The following is a 21071-nucleotide window of genomic DNA, read 5'->3' as shown; positions in this document are numbered from 1 at the left end:
CATGCCCAAAGTAATCAGGGTAGGCAGTTTGCCTACCTCTTAATCCTCTTAATTACTTGAATGCATCATACCCATTTTACAGATGAGGAAGCCAAGCCTCAAAGAGGCCCAAAGTGGTTTCCAAATATCAACATCCTTGTTACCTCCACATCCTGCAAACATTCAGTGTCATTCTTTTAACACTTAAATTCAAATCACTCTGGCCCCTCTCTGGCCCCATGTGTAAGAGGACTCCACCACCCTCTGCAGACTCTTGAAGACTTATGTCTCTCCCTTGTTCTAATTTCCCGTTTCTACCTAATTCTTGGTCAGGTCTTGTCTCCACTTACTGGTCACATCTTTTCACAACTGCCCTCACCCTGAATGTGAACCCCAGACCCCTTTCTACTGATTCCATCCAACTCTTGTTACTACAAGGTTATTTTGAATATATCTGGGTTGTTCTGAAGGTTTGAAGGGAGTGGGGAGGTCACTTCCCACTTGGCGGGGAAATAGCTTTTAAGTGAATACTAGGAAACACTGTTTTTAAAAGTACCTAAGCCATTTCAGTCCCTGGGAATTTCTCACTGGTCATTTGCTCCCAACATGAACCACGGGCTCTCCTGCCATTGTCCTCTTGGTCTCTGACTCCCTATAGCTTCCTTTCCACCCCCCAGCCCCCCTCTTCTGGCTGCTGTTAAAAATGAATATTCCACCAACCAGCTTTATGCACAGCAATCAATTCCCCCTCTCTCTTGCCCTGGACCGCGGCAGCCATATCTTCACCTGGTGGGGTCTCTTTTCAACATCCAGAGGGGCCATCAAAATATTTTCATACACCATGACATTTCTCTTCGCAACAATTCTACTGTTCCCTTTTATAAAAACAAGCATTCTCCCCTGCCCTTACTACACCAAAATTAAACACAAGCCAACCTGAGTCTCTCTAGCCGGTGATCCCGTCTCTCTGTCCTGCAGCCTTGGAGAATCAGAGCTAAGGCACAGGTGACTCAATGTAAGCACTGGGGTTTGTTGGCAATGTTGGATGGATATGTCTTTGGATTTAGCTTCAATTCGAATGACTGTTTTTTGATTTTGGTGTTGTTTTTGTTTTTTTACATTTATTGATTTTTGAGAGACAGAGTGAGACAGAGCACGAGCAAGGGAGGGGCAGAGAGAGAGGGAGACACAGAATCTGAAGCAGGTTCCAGGCTCTGAGCTGTCCGCACTGAGCCCGACCCGGGGCCCGAACGCATGAACCATGAGATCATGACCTGAGCCGAAGTCGGACGCCCATCCGACCGAGCCACCCGGGCGCCCCTCAAATGACTGTTTTTAAAATCTAAAATTCACTTAGCACATAAATATGCTCCACATGTAATAGATATTTAATAAATATGTGGAGAGTGAGTAAGTCAGTGCTAATGAATAAGGAGCCATAATGTTGAGAAAGCTTCAGTCCTTAGTCTCATGGCTTAGCAAGTAAACTAGCAAAATAATGAGTGAAATTCAGTGAAGGAAAACATGAAATCATATTAAAACACACCAAGCTCAGCTAAGGGAGATCAAGGAAAATTATCAATGGCCATAGGATGAGGCGGAAGAAAAGAAAAGGTAGCAAAGTCTACAGAAATTAGTTTCGGTTGGATATTTTTTAAAGCTTCCTTAATAAATACTTGAAAGAATAAATGTTTAATAAAGCTCCCTATTATTTGCAAAGTGCTGGGAATGTCAGGAAGTCATAATGCAGTAAGAGATTACCTAGAGAACTACGAGAAAGACTGTTCTTGGAGTTTAGGCAAAGTAATATTAGACTAAGGCAGCTCTGAATGGAGACAGAACCACCCAAGGAGGAAAACAATGGAATCATTTAAATCTGCGTGCAATTAAAAGCTAACACATCCCTCTTTTTATGAATATGTGTTTTCCTTAGGAGCTCCGTCCTGCTATAACGTTGCTGAGCTCACTTTTGCTGAGTGACTTCGTTACACAAGATGGTGATCATGGAAACTCCGGAAACCATGCCCCGTCTTTAGCTCTGTCAATAACCGTCCTCGGTTTACACGAAGTACACAGTGTGGGCTGATATGTGGAAAGCAAGTTTTCCCACAATACCCAATTAAGTTAAATTTGGAGGTCTCAGTCACTTTTTCCCCCAAGGGCTTAGCGTGAGCCTACTGGAAAGCACCTCGATCCTAGATATCCTACATCCCTCCTGAGTTGGAAACCGTGGATCTCCTGTGACAGGGAGCACTGCTGAGGTCACCCCACTCCTCTGACCACTCATAAATTTAGCGCTTCCCTTTTCTATGTCAACAGATCCTGGAGAGTGATTTTCGTTATTTCAGTACATTTTCTAATCACAAAGGAGGACAAACGCATAAGTATGCGTGTATACCTTATTTTAGAATTCTTAGTCCTCCCAGAATTGCTAAAAACATACCAGTTCGGGAAGCGAACGCCCTTATTTTTGCTATTATTTTTTTATACAAAGCAAACGAAAATCAGTACTTAACACATTTACAAAGCAATGTTAAGGGGCACCTGTGTGGCTCAGTTGGTTGAGCGTTAAACTTGTGATTTCAGCTCAGACTACGATCCCAGGGATTAAACCTCAAGTCGGGCTTCACTGGGTCCCTCGCACCCGTGCACGTGCTGTATAAATCAATCAATCGATCAGTCAATCAATCAATCAATAATTTCTTTTTTAAAAAGCCAGTGTTAAGAATGTTTTATCTTGTAGGAAAGTCTAAGTCTGGAATATATGCTGCCTGGCTCATTGAGACAATTTTTAACTTCTTTTTTAATGTTTATTTATTTTTGAGAGAGAGAGAGACAGAATGTGAGCGGGTGGGGGGCAGAGAGGGAGGGAGACACAAAATCCGATGCAGGCTCCAAGCTGTCAGCATAGAGTCCAACGCAGGGCTCGAACTCACGAACCTGACCTGAGCTGAAGTCCGGCACCTAACGGACTGAGCCACCCAGGTGCCCCTAGACAATTTTTAAAAGTCACTTAATCTCCTCAATTCCACCCCATCTGGTGGCTGACTTTATTTTCCCTGGATGTATTTTTAGTGTTGCCCTCCCGAATTTTGTTTGAGGTGTAAAAAGCCTTTTTTCTTTCTTCTTTCTTCTTTCTCTCCCTCTTTTTTTATTTTGCGTTTTCTGTAAAATGTATAAGGGCCCATTGGATACAACCCTCTTAAAATTTAGTAACAGGAAACCCATGCATCTTCCGAAGCAGTGAAATGCTCCCTTTCATCAGATGCTGAAAACAATGTAACCCATTGTGTTTCCTCTTTCCCTAAACTGCCAGGAAGCTCGGAATTAAATTTAATGTTAAGTTACAGTAACTATTTTAAATCTTCCCCTTTTGTATGCTGATTTTCTATTTTTAACGGGCCGTATTTGTGAATGCACATTTTATTCAAAACTGCCTAAGATATTTTCTGAAAGAAGGAAGACTGTAACTTATTCTTTAAAACAAAACAGAACAAAATCCCAATTACATCGGAATGTACGGGTTATTTTAGATGAAAATCCACAGGTCAGTCACAAATCCTTACTCAGTGGGGAGATCTCTGTCCCTAAAACACCACACTGGGAAAAGTGGAGAGGCCATTTGGAATTTGACTTCTTGATGAAAATCTACTTTCTGATTTGATTCTCTGCTAAGCTTGTTCCTGGCATGAAGAGCAGAAAAAACGCCACCCAAGTGTCATTTTTTTTTTTTCTCCCTAAGATATTCCCAAGTAACAGTGGCATTCCTTGCACCAGACTAGCACCTTGTAGGAATCCTTGCCTTGATGCAAGGGGTTCTGGGAATGAAAAACCAGACCAAAGGCTTTTATATGCACCTTTACCAAGAGATGCTAATTCTGGCTGGCTCCTGGAGAGGTTTAAAATGTTGTCCAGTCGGCCTTTCCGGTAATGATATTAGTACTCGAATATCTGATATTACAAATTCCAAAGGGCTAAAAAATACAGTCCAAGAAAGCCAACCAAATTGCTCTAAAGCTTTAAAAATAAACATTTGCATTTCAATTATGGGTAATGGCCTGGGAAAGAAGAGAAGAATCTGCAAAAGTATTTAAATTAAATCAGTTTGCCCACCTCTGAATCACATCCTCAGACCAGTGAGACACATGTGGGGGGGGTGGGGGGGGGGAGGGGGTTGTAAATTCCTGGTCATTGTGTGGCAAATAATGCCTTCTGAAAAGATCTTATGGGTTGTGAGGGAATCTAATGCTGAAGCCCTACACTTCCTTTAAAAAAACGTCCTCAGCGAATCCTTCTTTAGAACACAGAGCCTGGGAAAAAATTAAGAAAGGTCACCTAGGACTTTGTGGAATTGGTAACCAATCAGAGAGCCTCAGATAAAAACCCGTTCGTGTTCAGTATGACTTAAAGAACGTTTGGGAAATTTAATCAACCTGGAGCAGAGTGATTTGAAATCCCGGTGATAAATAAAATGGTTAAATTCCACTCATTCCTGCATCCATGCAGAGCTCTTGGCCTGGGCCTTATCTCTGAACACAACACCTAAACCCACAGATCTGATGGTATCTGATGCCCGGGAGCGTAGGCAGGCTGTGGGAGAAGGGAGAGATTAACGTGCCTTACCTTCCACAATTTGTGCTTTCTACCAAACCTGTCGCCTTTTACTTCTCTCCAAACTGGAAATTAAGAAGCAGGGCCTTCCAGACTGGTGGAGGGCTACTGATGTTGGGAAGAAATACATCAATAAAAACGGAAGCAAGGATAACACATGAAAACAAGCTCCCGAAATGCTCGGCTCACTCAACCCTCCCTAAATAGACAACAGACTTATTAATTTAAAGGTAACTTGCCAGATGTTTGGATTTCTTTTTTTAAAGAAAAACCTCAATATATTCTAATATTCCTTTTTTAGAATAAGAACACTTCGTCTGCTGTAAAGAATATTTAAATATATGAGCTAAGTACTTTTCAAACACAATGCCATGTTCTTATGACACTAAACCATCGCTAGGCCAACAGGAAATGCCCTGCTTGATGGTGTTTTTATTGTAATCTACAGCCATGATTTCTCTTTGCCCTTTAGAAAGTGCCGGAAAGCTTGTCACCTGGCACAGGGAGGAGAGGAACGGCTGTTTTCTTTAAAAAAAAAAAATGTTTTTTTTTCTTTACATTTATTTATTTTTGAGAGACAGAGTACAAGTGGGGGAAGAGCAGACAGAGAGGGAGACACGGAATCCGAAGCAGGCTCCAGGCTCTGAGCCATCAGCACAGAGCCCGACGTGGGGCTCAAACTCACCAACGGTGAGATCATGACCTGAGCCACAGTCAGACGCTTAACAGACTGAGCCACCCAGGTGCCCGGAACAGCTGCTTTCTGTGCCTGAAAGGGAATTTCGTTTGGCTGTTTCTCTGCCTGTCCATGCTCTCTCCGATCAGACCACCGTCGCCTTTGCACAGAGGGCATCTGGGAAGAACAGTAAGTTACCAGGTGCCAGTTTGTATCACATTATTCAATAATAATAAATGCTAAATCTTCGGCTTCTTTCGATCCGTCTCTTCTGCTTTTCCCCCCGGGGTGTTAAGCGCGAAACACGCTCTTCACTATAGATCTAAGCAAACTGTCTGCCAAAAATGCAATTCCTTTCATGATAAGCAGAGGCGTAAAATGCTAGTAAACACATACTTTACTGTTTGATTGGAACATTAGGTTCCACTGGTTTTGAGGATGTGCGGTCTTCCTGGGGAGGGGCAGCTCCTAACATGGCGGTCCTGGGTCCCTGAACCTTGCACCCTGCATAGATAGGCGTGCACAGGGGTGAGGGTGCAGGTGCCCAGCAATGAGGGAGGATCTATGGGTGCATGGTCACCGTAACTATGCTCAGCATATTTACAAATGGCGTTTGATGGGTAAACTCATAAACGCCAAGGGATAACCAGAGTTTTATGTGCTAGAAGCCAATGGTGTGCTGCTGTTTCTCCATTTCCTGTCCAGATCCTCTTTCTGTGTTTCTCTGCTCTCCTCTGTGCCCTGGAAACTGACCTCTGCAGAAGCCCTTGGCTGGGGCATCCATTGCCTCATGACTTCCTGCGGTTTCAGCCAATGGCAGCACCTCTCAGCAGATCAGCTGGGGGCTAGAGTCCCCCACAGAAAGCCACAGCACTTATTTTGTGATCCTAGAGCGCTTGTTACATTCTGAAACCCCTTTTATCCCTGCTATTTAGGCTGGGAAGAGACAGTGACTTCCCAGCGTTGGTCGAGTCAGTGGTGCTTCGTTGCCCCTGGCTTTGGATAAAATTCTTCTCTCAAAGTGTTTGCAGTTACCACTTTTCAGTGACATCTTTCCCGGACACACGCAGAGCTGTGTCGATCAGGCAGGATGGCTGTACTTATAAAATCAGTAAACCAGACTTCTCATTCATCTGGTTCCTTCCTTCCATACCTCGGTCCCATGTATTATGCAATATTGAAATATGAAGGTAATTAATAAGGGCTAACCATATCATGTGTTGAGTATTTAGGTACTTAGTGTTCTATGTATAATATCTCATTCAATCCTTACTATCGCCTTAGAAGGTGAGTGTTATTATCCCCGTTTTCCACACCAGGAATCTGGGGCATAGAAGTGTTAAGTCACCCACTGGGCTCTAGATCCTGTGGTCTTCACTCCATGTGCAAAATCACCAGGTGATTTCCTGGGCTCAGAGAAGTGGTTCTTAAACCCACTGACTGTCTGTCTTTGCTTCTACACTTTGTTTGTACCTTTCTGGCTTTCCTTCTGTCTTCCATCTCGTTTTCTTGCTTTGCCTTGTATTTTCACGCCATTACCTTCCCCCGCTCCTCCTCATTTGCTCTCGCATGAGCTGGATCCTTGACTCTTGTGCAACACAAGATAAATGCCAACAAGCACACATTGTTTTAGGAGTAAGACATAGCTGTTAAAAATCATGGCTTATGGAAAGTTCTTAATGGCATGGAAAAGCTGGATCATGAACTCCCTAAAGCAGCACTCACCTTGGTCGCTGTGTTTCCCAGAGCCTAGCTCAGGTCCGGTGCCCAGATGACCTTCAGTGCACCTTTATTTAAGGAATGCAGTATTGAGCTTAGAAAGCAGGTCATGAAGCTAGCACATACGACACAGTCTCAGGAACAAAGCATGAGTGTAGCATGAAGATTGGAAGGGTAGGTGCCCATATCGTATCAGTAGTTTGTTTGAGATCATGGCTTTTCAGGTGTTTATCTGCATCTTTAATTCTCCTGTCTTTTCCCAATTTTTCACACTGGGCATGTGCTATTTTTTGGGGCTTAAAAGTAACAAAACAAAGCAAAAAGATTCCATATAACTGGATAACAAGTCCTGATCCTCCTGGTGGGGCTGGGCTCTGCCCCCAGGCAGTTTACCTGCACCTGATAGCCCTTCCATGCACCTCTTGTGTGGAATCACAGGTACCATGTCCCACAGGGCCTGTGGGGTTATCTAGTCTGACCTAGAACTGTAAGTGACTTTACCCAACGTCAGGCAGAGAGTCTGGGGCAATACAGGCTAAGACCCTGGTCACTGGGATCCTAATCCAGGGCTCTCTCTGGTTTAGTTACAGCTACCTGACTGGGAGAATCATGTTCAAGGCTTGCTGTAAAGTGTTTTTGTTCAACAAATGTTGGCTGTGATTTCTATTCTTGGGATCAGGCACTACTGAAAAGACACAAACGTGTCTGGTCCTCAAGGCACTCAAGTGAAAGAGGCCACTTCACGATGTTTCCAGGTACAGTTGCCAATGATTGGCAAGGGACGCCGTCTTATGACAGGAATCCCATTGCTTCCGGCTGCAGGATGAATGTAATTTCCTGTCTGCAGGCAGAACGGGGATGCAGGAGCGTGAAGCCAGCATAGAGTGCCGTGTCTGAGCCCTACGTCGTCTGGCTGATGACTTCTTCTCCGCAGAGCCTCTGTGGAAAGGACGTATAACTGCCTTGAGCTAGCCTGATGTGTTTGGGACACACACTCAGTGGCTGGCCCTGTTTGTCACAAACAGGAAGATTTTGTTGAGCATGTCCATAGTTCTTGATATACAAATACCATCTCTTGCATCATCTTAAGAAAGGTTTTATCCTTTAAAGAGAAGGAGCACACAATTTAGAAATGATGGTCCATTTAGGACCCTGCCCACAGATCCTCTCTTTCCAAGGATGTGTCCTGGGCACAGAGACGGCAGGAAGTAGAGATGGACAGCCGAAGCTTGACCCAAAAGTCTTCAGATGAAAAGCATCTTCAGGGACAAGGGAATTCTCCCCAGGACCCCTGGTGTCTGAAAATTCCTGGAATTGAAAGAAAATAAATCAAAAAGCTAGCGCTCTCTAGTCATGAACAGGAACAAATCTCGCAAACAAGGTCTGATGTATTTTTAAATGGGTTGCCGGGGTGCCCGGGTGGCGCAGTCGGTTGAGTGTCTGACCCTGGCTCAGGTCTAGATCTCTCAGTCGGTGAGTTCGATCCCCACGTGGGCTCTGTGCTGACAGCTCGGAGCCTGGAGCCTGCTTTGGGTTCTCCCCCACTCGCACTCTGTCTCTCTCTCTGTCTCAAAAATGAGTAAGAACATTTTTCAAAAATGGGTTGTTTTCCTCCTAAAGGCACCCTTCCCGTTTTTTATTTCTTCTTGGGGGCTCCTTTCTTGCTGTCTGATGCATTCTCTTTCAGACACCCGGAAAGTGATGTAAGATGTGGTTAAGGGGAAACATGGAAGGAGCCACACTGAGGAATGCATTGTGCTCTGGTGTAGTCAGATTTATTTAACTAGGTCTATTAGATTAGAGAGGCTCCTGAGGGCAGAGATCAGTTTTTTAATTTGTATTTGTAGTCTCTTATGGTGCGGCTGTGTCTAAACTCTAGTACACTCTGAAAACAAAACCTGCCGAAAGAAAAGAAAATGAACGTATTACTTCACTGCTGTGTAGTTGTTCTCTTTTTTAAGCTCAGAAAGTGTCCTCCTTCTCTCTGTTAACAAAAGCTTGCTATCCAAGTTACCGTACAGTTTTGGAAATCCGGAAAAACGCCCCGGGAAAAAAGGAGCTGAACTGGGCAAGAGATGAACTTTAAGTGAGTTTACAAAAAAGAAAATTGTAGGGTTTTGGTTGATTGGATTTACCGTGAATCAGGGTTAAACACAAATTCTTCTTCAGTCCGTTTAGACCCATAGATGTTTATAGAAGCATATCCTATGCGCAGGAATTGTGCGGCCCTGGTGGAAAACAAGGATGAGCAGGACAAAGTCCTCGCCCTCAGGGGGCTCAGTGGGTTCAGCCGCCAAAGCTTTAGATTCAAGCTTTAGGTTTTCCTACTGAGAGACTTGCCTGCGAAGATAACCGTGCATCGTGTTCACGACTGGAGTTCATCTTTATTTGTGCAGGATTGTAGGTCGTCTTTCACAACATAGATCCTCATGAAATCGGTCAAGCTCCGGACTCATTCATTCAGTGCCTGCCTGACGCTTCCGCTTGGTTTCCGTGCCTGGAACCGAATGGTGATCCCCACCCCCCATTTCTGTTCCTCCCGCCGCCGTGCCTACCACCAAACAGCGACCCCAGCTTCTGCTGGAGTGACCGCTCTGGCCCTTCCACTGTGACATGCCTGTTGCGGTTGGCTCCGGGCGTGGGGGTGGGGAGGTGTCTCTGCTCCGCTCTCACCCCCACCCCTCAACACTATTCCCGACACTGCAACCAGAGCGGTCCCTTTAAGAGGTCAGATCACCACCCGTCAGCTGCTATGGCTTTCAACGTCCGTCCAATGACCTCTAAGTTGTCACACGGTCTGGTCCCCTCACCCCCTCCCCCAGCGCATCTCCTGCCACTCTCCGCTGGTCCCTGAAAATACCAAGCCCTCTTCAGAGCCTTTTTACATTTGCTGTTCCCTTTATCTAGAATGTTCTTTCTTGGCTCATTTCCCATTCGCTTCCGTCAGTGCTCTGCTTCCATGTCATCCTCCCTAACCAATCTACATAAATGGCACCCCTTACTCCTTGCCTACTATGTCCCATCTCTTCTTTGAGTTTGCTTTTCTAACCTAGAGCTTGTAGACTGACACACTGTATGTTCGCTTGTTATATTATCTGCCTTTCTTTCCCTCCTCCATTGTATCTCACCTCTTGCATATAAGGGCAGGGCCCCAGTCTGTGTTGTCCCCTGCTCTGTCCCCTGAACTTAAGTAGTAACTAGCATGTCAAATGTATTGCCAGTTCCAAGTCTGAGGAAATGTAGAGCCTCGGCTGCCTCTGTACACACCTCCAGAACTCACAGATTCTGTTCTGATTAAGCCCATTCGATGGGTCTCCTTTCACATCAAATCGATTCTAAATTCTGGATTCTGATCGTTTGAGGGACTCATTGCCTCAGACTATTTTGACACTTAAAAAATGACAAAGTCAAGCTAGTAACATAACGCTCTGTGTCTTCGTTCTCCAAATGACTGCCCTAAACTTCTTTCAAGTTCATGATGGTGTGGAATAGCAGTTCAGAGTTTCAGAGAGACCAGAATATTACCTTTGTTACTGATAAATGGAATACTGGGAAAATGTGGCTTTCATCTGCAAACAAGCTGAGTCCCTGGTACTGAATCCCAAAACGCAAGAGGTTTATCCAGCCAGTCACAGATAGTACCGGTCTACCCCAGGCCTAGCCTGTGCAGACCGGCTGCTATGAGGCACCCACAGGAACAGTGGGGAATGTCTGCTCACTTCCAAGAGAAAGGGCAGAGAAAGGACTGGGCTGCACATACCCAGTTCCTTGTCTGAAACTCAGCAGTAAAACCAGCTCCTCCTTTCCTAGACAGATGATTACCATACTAGTGAAGCTCCCTCCGTATGCAAATACAAAAGTGTTCTCCCTGCAAAGTTTCTCAGAGTTACCTCCAATAAAAGCCAAGACATCCTCATCCAGAGCACTCCTGGGATGCTCTCATTTGATCCCGGAAAGAATTTAGAATCCTTCCAGGAGTGGACAAATAATGTGTCCAAATAGTCTTCCCTTTCCATGTGGTTATTGAATGACAGCTCTATGACAGACATTTATGTGCTGGGAACACAATGATGACTAAGTAAACTGACACTGGGCGCACAAATGTATGATTGCAAGCAGTGATAAATGCCACGAAACGGGTGCAGGCAACCTTGAGTGTATTCAGTAGGAAACGGCTCTATTGGAAATTCTAGGAATTCTTTCTGGAGGACACAGACTTTGAGCTGAATTTTAAAGGATGCCTACATAACAGAGGAACAGCATCAGGGAGAGGGAATGTCACGTGCAAAGGCTTAGAGGTGAGAGGAGTGCGATATGTTGGAGAAAGGTAGAAAATGCAAAGGGCAGGGGGGAGGGGAGAACAAAGAGGCAAGGTTGTGTAGGTGTATGGGGGGCTTTAACCTTCATCCTCAAAGCAATGGTTTTAAACAGAAAGGGTGACATGGGATCAGTTTTACACGCAGACTTTGATGAGTGCTGACCAGCAGACCGACTCTACCTTTTTATACCTGGATGAGAATCCCATGTTTGTGTTTGATGATGGACCATTCTATCTGGACGTCATATGCCCCAATGGCATATCATTCTGCTAGTGGGTTAAGTTGCTTAGCTTGTGATTTTTCTCCCCAGAAGCACTGCCTACCATCTCACACAGAGGTTTCTGCAACTATTTCATAAAAGACAAGTTTATATAATTTTCAGAACTTACACAACTATTCAGTTGGATCCTTTTATGCATTCACATTTTGGGTTTTGGCAGAGAAGGTGCAGACTTGGATCTCTTCTTCTTTTTTTTTTTTTTTTCCCCAAAAGCGATTGTATCTTTAGCCCACTTTTAATACAGTTAAATATGGCTTACAAAAATATATAAATTTGGGGCACCTGGGTGGCTTAGTCGGTTAGGCGACCAACTCTTGATTTCAGCTTAGGTCATGATATCATGGTTGTGAGATCGATCCCCACATCTGGCTCTGTACCGGGCGTGGAGCCTGCTTGGGATTCTCTCTCTCCTTCTCCCTCTGCTGGTCCCCACTTGCATGTTTGCACACTATGTTGTTGAATAAAAACAAAATATACAAATATGTGACAAAGGAAATCCCGATGAGGGAGGTGCAAGGACAGGTACTTGCAGTGAACTAGTATTGCAGCCAACAGCCCACACTAGCCTTGGTGTGGGATGGGGTGGGAGTGGGGCTCAGACAGTTCTTCGGAATGTCTGGTTCTGAGCATCACGGCCTTGTGCTATCCTTGCCTGAGTGTTTTGACTGCAATATATACCTCTGGCAGCTGACAGTGCTGAAGTGATGGCATTTGGAGAATATGCGTACGAGATAGTAATTTTCACTATGTCATAATCAGAATTATGCCATTATTTCAGGCAGTAACCAAGTCACCTTAAAGATCACTCCAGGTCTAGCTTTGTAAAATGTTTCATCAGCCCGTGGAAAGGCATTTTTCTTCCTCTAGTAGATAGCTATGCATGCAATGAATCTAAAAGAGTTTTTAATGATTAAGGTGAAAATAATAAGGGATCCGAACTCAAATGTTTTACACTACTTGAAAGCATCTAATCTATCTAGAGTTGAACCCAGTTGGTCTTGATTCCCGGGGTAGAATTAAAGTATAGGTTTTGTAGGAGCTGTCATAGTCAACTCCTAGAACTTGGCCAGACTGTAGAAGCCCCTGAGGATAAAGGCTAGCTAGAGGTGAGTGAGAGATACAAGTGATCTCAGCTTTAAGGTGGACTTATCCATAAAATTAGAAAATATAAGAGTAACTCCTCATGAAAGCCTCTTGCTCCTTGAGTAAGAGTCTCATTACATTTTTAGAAATATCAGAGAAATTATTAGATTAAAAAAATTTTATGTTTATTTGTGAGAGAGAGAGAGAGAGAGAGAGAGAGAGAGAGAGAATCTGAAGCAGGCTCCAGGCTTTGAGCTGTCAGCACAGAGCCTGACGTGGGTCTCGAACTCACAGACCATGAAATCATGACCCGAGCTGAAGTCAGATGCTCAACCGACTGAGCCACCCAGGCGCCCCTAGATTTTTTTTGAAAGCAGACAACCAAAAACTATTTGCACTCTGTATCTATCATTCAGCATACTTTCCATCCTTCCAAGCTTCATGTTGCCTGTAAGTGTAGTGAGAGTATTTCCACGTATTCACCTGGATCACTGATAGCAGAGCTAAATAAGATCGGGCTGGGAACTATCCCTCTGAAAAGACTATCCTGCAAGGGGACATCATTCAGCATCCTTTGTACCCTTGGTTCTCCACCTGCTACTCATGCACCTAATTATTTTAGTTTTCAATACATAGGTTTCTATCTTGTCTACAAAATAACATGAAATATGTTGTCACCTGCCTTGGGGAAGATCAAGTGTGCCCAGTGTTTACCCCTAGAGGCCCGTTTAATAAGCTTGTCCGAAGTGGAAATTGATAGTGGTTAGATGTGGCACATCCTTAGTAAACTCTGATTTCCCTTCATTTTCCAAGATTTTCCTTTAAGAATTTATCTACAATTCTGCCCTTACCAAACTAGGTTTGGTTTAACTAGGTTAAAGACAACCTTAGATCTAGATTTCATTTATTTGTTTGTTGGTTGGTTGGTTGGTTTATTTAAAGCCCCAATGCAGGGGCTTCAAGTCATGACCCTGAGATCAAGACCTGAGCTGAAATCAAGAGTCAGCTGCTTAACCGACTGAGCCACCCAGGATTCTAATTATTTTTATGTGACCCTAGCAAGAACAGTTTGCCAACACATTGGATTTTATTGGCTTTCTATTTGACCTTTGTCAGTTTCAACCAGACTACCTATGAATTGACCAAAATAAATACCATTACACCAAAATTACAGATCTAATAAAAGATTAAATCAAAGTTTATCATTCAAAGACATTTATGGTTTTCCCAAGTTGGTTTTGACAAAGGCATTCACACACACACACACACACACACACACACACACACCCTGGGGCAAGGTATAATAAATTTGTTCCTATATATTTTTCCAGTATGTCTCTTCATTCTTCTGCAAGACTTTTTTTTTTTTTTTTTTGAGAGAGAGAGAGAGTGTGGGCATGCATAGGAGGGGCAGAGAGAAAGGGAGACAGAGGATCCGAAGCAGGCTCTGGGGCTGTCAGTGCAGAGTTCAATGTAAAGCTCGAACTCAGGACTCAGGAACCTTGAGATCATGATCTGGGTCGAAGTCAGACCCTTAACCAACTGAGCTAACCAGGTGCCTATGTGAGACCTTTTCACTTTGTTTTCACTTCTGACTCTCCAGGAACTTTCTTATTACTCAAGTTTCCACATCTTCAGATCTTTATTGAAATCCTTATATTGGCCTGACTGAGGAGTTTTCTACTCATGAATAATTATTCAACACGCATGTCGGTAGTGAGACGTTGGTTGTTTATCTGCTGCTTTTTGTGGGCCACAAGTGTAAGCCGGCCTGTCCTTAATTTTTTTAAAGACAAAAGAATAGTACCTGCTGATTTTTGTTCCTATTGTAAAACAACTTTACTATTACTTTGTGGAATGACCGGAACCCATTCCCAAAATAAATGCAGCATTTTGTTTTTGTTTTTGTTTGGATTCCTCGTGCTGGTGCTTCTGCCAGATTCTTGCAAATATTGTGTCTCATTATGTGAAGTTTCATGAACTGGCTGAGATGGGCAATTCTCGGTTTCTTTGTTTTTCTCAGTTTGCCACGTACATTTCAATAATAGTATCCCCAAACCAAACCAAAAAACCCAAATGGACAAATGCAGTCTGCTAAGGGTTAATGTGTGTCTGGCTCCTGCTAGCACCAAAAGAAACAGCTTAGTGTGAGCAAAAAGCAGAAACTACCAGACGGGGTCATCTGCGTAGATTGGGACCACAGAATCGTATATCCCTGAGCTTCTGCCGTCAAGGTGGCGGACCGGCTTACCCTTCCGCTAGAACAGCTCTCTAGCCCAAAAGTTCCTGCCTGTTTTATCTTCATGGAATTGTTGGTGCTGGTCCAGTCCAGCCCCAAGATAAACCTCTGAGGTTTAATGCCAGTTGGGAGAGCAGGACAGCGGCAAATTCCAAGGGAAGCCCAGGGTTATCACAAGCCCTGTGGCCGCATTATGTCACATTGCCAACTTCAACAGAGCTTGACCTCAGGCTGAACTCCGCTTTGCCAGGCTGCAGAGAACGAAGCCGAGCAGCTCTATCAAGCATAGACCTTCCCAGCCAAGCAGGAGCCACCTAAACAAACCTATCGCCTGTTCCCAAGAGAACTTCCTGATTATTTATAAATAAGGTAATGCTGTGGTCTCCAGACTTCTGGCTTGGGGGAGGGTGGCGGTCAAGCTGTGTCGTTCTACGTTCAGGGTGTGTCGGGGACCCCCAAACTCCCAGTCTGTACTGACCAGGAGTGGCTCCTTCTCCTCTTGGGCCCCCAGAACCTTGGGATCCAGGCAGATAGGAGAACGACCTCAATTTACTAACAGCTAATGGGAGTCTTATTCTGCTGTTAATTAGACAAGGAGGCCATCACACAGAGGTGATTCTAATGCCCTGGTGCCCTACATAAGCAAACCCAAATCTAAGCCTCTAACTGCCTCAAGGTCAGGAAATTGAAAACTACAGACAACCAATCGCAAACAGCCAACTAGGCTTTAAGCCGTAACCGGTCAATAATTTCCTAGCCTTGCTTTTGCCTTTTCTCTGTGAACGTCTCTCCCGAAGCTCTAGTTGGTGGATGTCTCTCCCTAGCCGCTTCTGGTTTGGCGTTGCCCAATTCCAATTGATTTTTGCCCAGATAAACTCTTCAAATTTTGATGTGCCTCCGTTTACCCTTTAACGCTTCTTTTTCTCCTGGGGGGTGGGGAAAGAAAGTCCTTGGATTCAGTTTCCAGATCCGACGTCCTAAGATGACAGCTACCTTTATTATGGGCCAGGTGCTGTCCTGAGCACGGGGCAACGACATATTAACACACGTTAACGCGTGAATCCTCAGGGCCGTTTCTCCAGGTCCATTTCTCAAGGGCATATTATGATAAGCTCCATTCACAGTTGGGAAAATCCGGGCGCAGAAAGGGTGAGTCACTTTCCCAGCTAACAAGCAGTGGTGGCAGGAGGTAATCTCAGGCAGGGAAAGTGCGGAGTCTACAGCTTTATAGTCATTCTGTGTGATTATAGGTCATAGGGCAGAAGGGAGCTGGACTTGGAATTCTGAGCCAGGTGGGCTGGGAAAGTCTAGGCATTTCCAAATCTTTACGTCCAGAGGAATGGGAGGAAAACAACCAAAGGGACCACGGCATGGGCTCCCGGCAGAATTCAGACCAGACCAAAAGGGTTAAGTGGATAGATGGAATCTACCCTTTTTTTTTTTGCCATCCCAGCCCTAACCCCAGCCTGCAGGCAGAATCCAATTGTAAAGGCATTCCTATTCAGAGGCTTGGCCCTAATTATATTCAATTCCTGGTGGCCATAAATCCTGATTTACCTAAAACCAGCCCTGTCAGTGTAGAGAATGCCCTCATTCTTTCCTACAGTCTCCCTGCCGGTTGGGACATATGGCACCCTCAGGACTGCCCCTCACCCACCCCGCTCTCTCACTGCACTTTGCCAAGCTGCCCTGCCTGGGAGCTCTGGCAGCTGGTATGTTCCTCTGGTTGACACCTCTTAAGTCTTCCCTACAAAGAAAGCTGACGCTCATAAGGTGACTTTGATCTCCGGCAAGGTCTGGGCAGTCTCCAATGCCCATCAAATCTTCAATTGTGAACATAACTTTTGTTTGGAAGATCATTTTCGTGTAGGGTTTTCGAAAATTGGCATCGTATGGGACACACCGAATACAGTAGCCTAATTATTTTCTGAAACCACTCTCCTGCCCCCCTTTATTTTTTATTCATTTTTATTTTTATTTTTTTAATTTTTTTTAACGTTTATTTATTTTTGAGACAGAGAGAGACAGAACATGAACGGGGGAGGGGCAGAGAGAGAGACAGAATCTGAAACAGACTCCAGGCTCTGAGCCATCAGCACAGAGCCCGACGCGGGGCTCGAACTCACGGACCGCAAGATCATGACCTGAGCCGAAGTCGGACGCTTAACTGACTGAGCCACCCAGGCGCCCCTCCTGCCCCCCTTTAAAGGCTCATCCTCTTCATAGGCATAGCCCCCATTCCGCTAGTGAAGCATAACGAATATCGGTGATACCAGAAGAGTGACTCCAAATACCATTTGGATCAGCCAGCTTAAATACCTCAAGCTGAAAGTGTGTCCAAGTGATCCGTGGATCTTGTTAAGATGCAGATTCCAATTCAGTAGCCCTGGGGTGCAGCCTGAGATTCTGCGTTTCTGGCATGCTTCTGGGTCACAGTATTGGTCACGGACTACGCTTTGAGGAGCAAGACCCTAAAAGTTTCATTTATCTGGAGACTCTGTGCCCCTGACTGATGTTGCACAAACGGATACAACCCAGAATCTTGTGGAGGACATGTTTCTTATTAGTGATATCCCAGGGAGGAAAATGAAATCTTCCTGAGCTGTTAGGATAGGAGGGTCTTTTTAGATGATGCTGGTTTTAAAATTCGTGTCCGAGTGCTTTCCCTTTACTGGGAAAATGTATCCGAGTTGACTGGTTTTCTGTATTAATACAAGCATCTCTACCTCAAAGGGACTCTCTGTCTCTGAGTTTAAGCAGAATAAGACTTTTTAAGGGCTTTGTGGTTGGTTATTTCATGTCTCTGCATGTGGGTTGCAGGATCTGGCTGAACTGGGCTGAAACAAATGTTCACTCTATTAAAATTGGAGCGATTGAATCAAGAACTTTAAGCTTTTTGAGGACAGCCACCTCATCTAACCCCAAATGCGCCAACAGCATAAGACGCAATACAGCAAAGAGGCAAGACCCAAAGCTTTGAGGAAACAGAGATCCCCATTCAAATTTGAGTTCTGGGAACCACAAGAGTTGTCACATTGGGTAAATTACCTAACCTTAGATTCCTTAACCATAAAACAAGTGAGTGTCATGAGCCAGAGAGCAAAGTGAGAGAGATGGCAAGACATAGGTCAAACTTGCATATCTCACAGTTTTGCCTGGAGTGAGGTCTTGATGGGCCCCATCAGGGTGTCCTGACACCAAAGGTTATTAGCCTCTCATGGGGAGAATCTGACTTTTGATGTCCTACAGAAAGGTCCTTCATACTAAGAAAGCAGAGAGTCATGGGGTCATTTGACAGAATTCCATCTGGATTTTCTCGGTGGGGCAACTCCATCCCTTTGATTGGTGGCAAGTCTCCATAAGCTCACAGACAACTTGGTATTGGCTGTATTCTGCAATCCCCACTAGCTGATGGTGGCTTATTGTACCACATAAGAAAAACATATTTGTAAGACACCTTTTAAACTTTGCTTCTTGGAAAAACAAACCTAAAAATAGGTTTCCCTGTTTACATTTCTTGGCTGAATGCTTCCCTATTCCTTAGAAAATGTTTCTTGTTTGGATTTTTTTTAAAAAAAAATCTTAATATAGTTATCTCTATCTCAAAGGAATTGATTAAAGTGATAGGTTGAGGGGCGCCTGGGTGGCTCAGTCGGTTAGACGTCCGACTTCGGCCCAGGTCACGATCTCATGGTCCGTGAGTTCGAGCCCCGCGTCGGGCTCTGGGCTGATGGCTCAGAGCCTGGAGCCTGCTTCCGATTCTGTGTCTCCCTCTCTCTCTGCCCCTCCCCCGTTCATGCTCTGTCTCTCTCTGTCTCAAAAATAAATAAACGTTAAAAAAAAATTTAAAAAAAAATAAAGTGATAGGTTGAGCATCACTCATCTACCCCTCCAGCTTGGAGTCCTGTCAAAATGCACTTTCTAGTTCTGTAGATCTGGATTAAGGCATGAGAGTCTCCATTTCCAACCAAGTCTGAGGCAATCAGATGCTACTGGTCCACAGGACACACACTATAGGTAGCAGGGCACCAGCAATAGCTCCTTCCAGAGTGAAAAGCAAACACTTTAAGCTGTCACCAAGGACCTCCTCCTTGCATGAGTCTCATCTACATGTGCTTCTCTCGAGCTAGGAACTCTTGGCTGAGTACCTGACTTTTTTTTTTTTTAACGTTTATTTATTTTAGAGACAGAGAGAGTGACAGTATGAGCGGTGAAGGGACAGAGAGGGGGGGGACAGAGAATCTGAAGCAGGCTCTGCACCACCAGCTTAAAGCCCAACGTGGGGCTCGATCCCATGAACCATGAGATCACGACCTGAGTCGAAGTCAGATGTTCAACCAACTGAGCCACCAGGTTCCCTTGAGTACCTCATTTTAATCCCCACTTCTTGTCCCTCCTTGACCTTATATCCTCCCTGCCAACCTAGTCTGGGCTGAGTCTCTCTTGCCTGATTTATGGTCTATAGCCCATACCTCCAGTTTGGCACCTTCAGTGTCTTACTGAGGAATCTCCAATATAGCCTTCATCTTTGCCAGCGCTTTGTCCCAGCCTAGTCTGAGTGCCTGAAGGCAGGTGCATTAGAACCTCACCATGGTCACCCCCGCAAGAATTGGGCTATCCACAACAGGACTCCTGGGACCGACTATATGTCTTGAACACTAAGGAAGAAGGCTAAATTTGACAAGCCTGAGGATCATAGCATTTTAAAAATGAAAAGAATCTTGGAGGCGGTCTTACACAAAATCAGCATTATGAAGGAAATCAAGGTCAATAATAACAATGACCACTTACTGAACATTTTCTGTATGGTCTTTAATCTTTACCCTACCCTCATGAAATAGGTATGATTATTATGCCCATTTTATAGGTGATAAAACTGAGACTTGGAGCGGTTGAGTAACCTGTCCAATATCACTCAGCTTATAAATGATGCAAACCTAGGTTTCTTTGACTCCACACTCAAGCTCCTAACTAAGCCTGAGCAAGGCTTTCAACCAAGAGAAGCAGAGAAATTCTCTCTGCAGATACACAGTAATATCCAGGACTAGAATCTATGTCATCTGACTCATGGACCTTTCCCCTGGTCAGTAGGATGTCTTTATCTTAAAACAAGTTTAATGTCACATTTTTCTGGCCCCGAGTCTTGAATTTGAGTACAGTTACAGTCATGAAACAGTTATTCTTTCACGAAGCATTCATGACTGAGTATACAATAATACAGAAACAACATGCAAATCACATCACAAGGCAGATGAAAGGCTTAATTCTACAAGTTCCTTTTTGAAAGGGCACATCAGATTTCCTACTGTGTCTGAAATTTGTATGTGTGGTAACCAATACTGAATACACAATGCCTCAATGACATAGCATTTTTGGTTAGCATTGCCATACATACGTTATGTCTACCTAACTTCAAAAGAATTTATTGAAAAAAAATTTTCAGGCCAATGAATCAGTTGTTTGATGTTTTATGTGACAAAGACCTTTCTTAAACTGACCAATCTTTTAAATAACAGACTGGCTTTTTGTATTGTAAATGCTACTGCAATGTCATGTTCTTCCTGAGGCGCTGAAATTCTGGAGTTGTGGACTAGATGTTTTGTCCAGGTTAGTAAGGGGATAGGAGTTTAATGGGCTGGAGGTAGGGGCAGTTAGGAAAAAGAAATAATGAGAGACTACCTGAACTTGTTAGAGAATCCAGAACAAAAATTGTTGACTCATACGCGACAACAACTTCCTACAGAGTGTCCCAAGCCTACTGAATGTCTTTGACAGTTACCTCAGCAAGGCTTGGGGGTTGTGAAGGTGGAGGAGTGGTAGACAGTGATCTGAAAAGACTCCTTATCTATACCTACAGAAATCTCCAACTTTTTTCTTCTCTGTAAGGCAATGGGGTCTAATGAAATTTCTTGCCTCATTAACAAGAGTCTTCTTTAAGCTCTGCTATGATCTGCTCCCAAACAAGGCTGGCTTAGTGCATCACTTCCCAAGACCCAGGCCTGGCCGGTGCATCCCTGCAGCCTCTGCCTCCCCCTAACCATGACCACAGGATGTACTCACCTGTCCGTCAGTGAGGATTTAAGCTATGGGGTCCACACGTCAATATAGCCATAAAGTCCCCCGATCTTCGAATGTTAGAATGGGTGAGGCCTTCGACAGTGTCCA

The sequence above is a fragment of the Panthera pardus genome, unplaced genomic scaffold, assembly GCF_024362965.1.
Source record: "Panthera pardus isolate Hobbes unplaced genomic scaffold, ASM2436296v1 HiC_scaffold_6, whole genome shotgun sequence".
Taxonomy (NCBI): domain Eukaryota; kingdom Metazoa; phylum Chordata; class Mammalia; order Carnivora; family Felidae; genus Panthera; species Panthera pardus.
Note: the sequence above shows the minus strand (reverse complement) of the source record.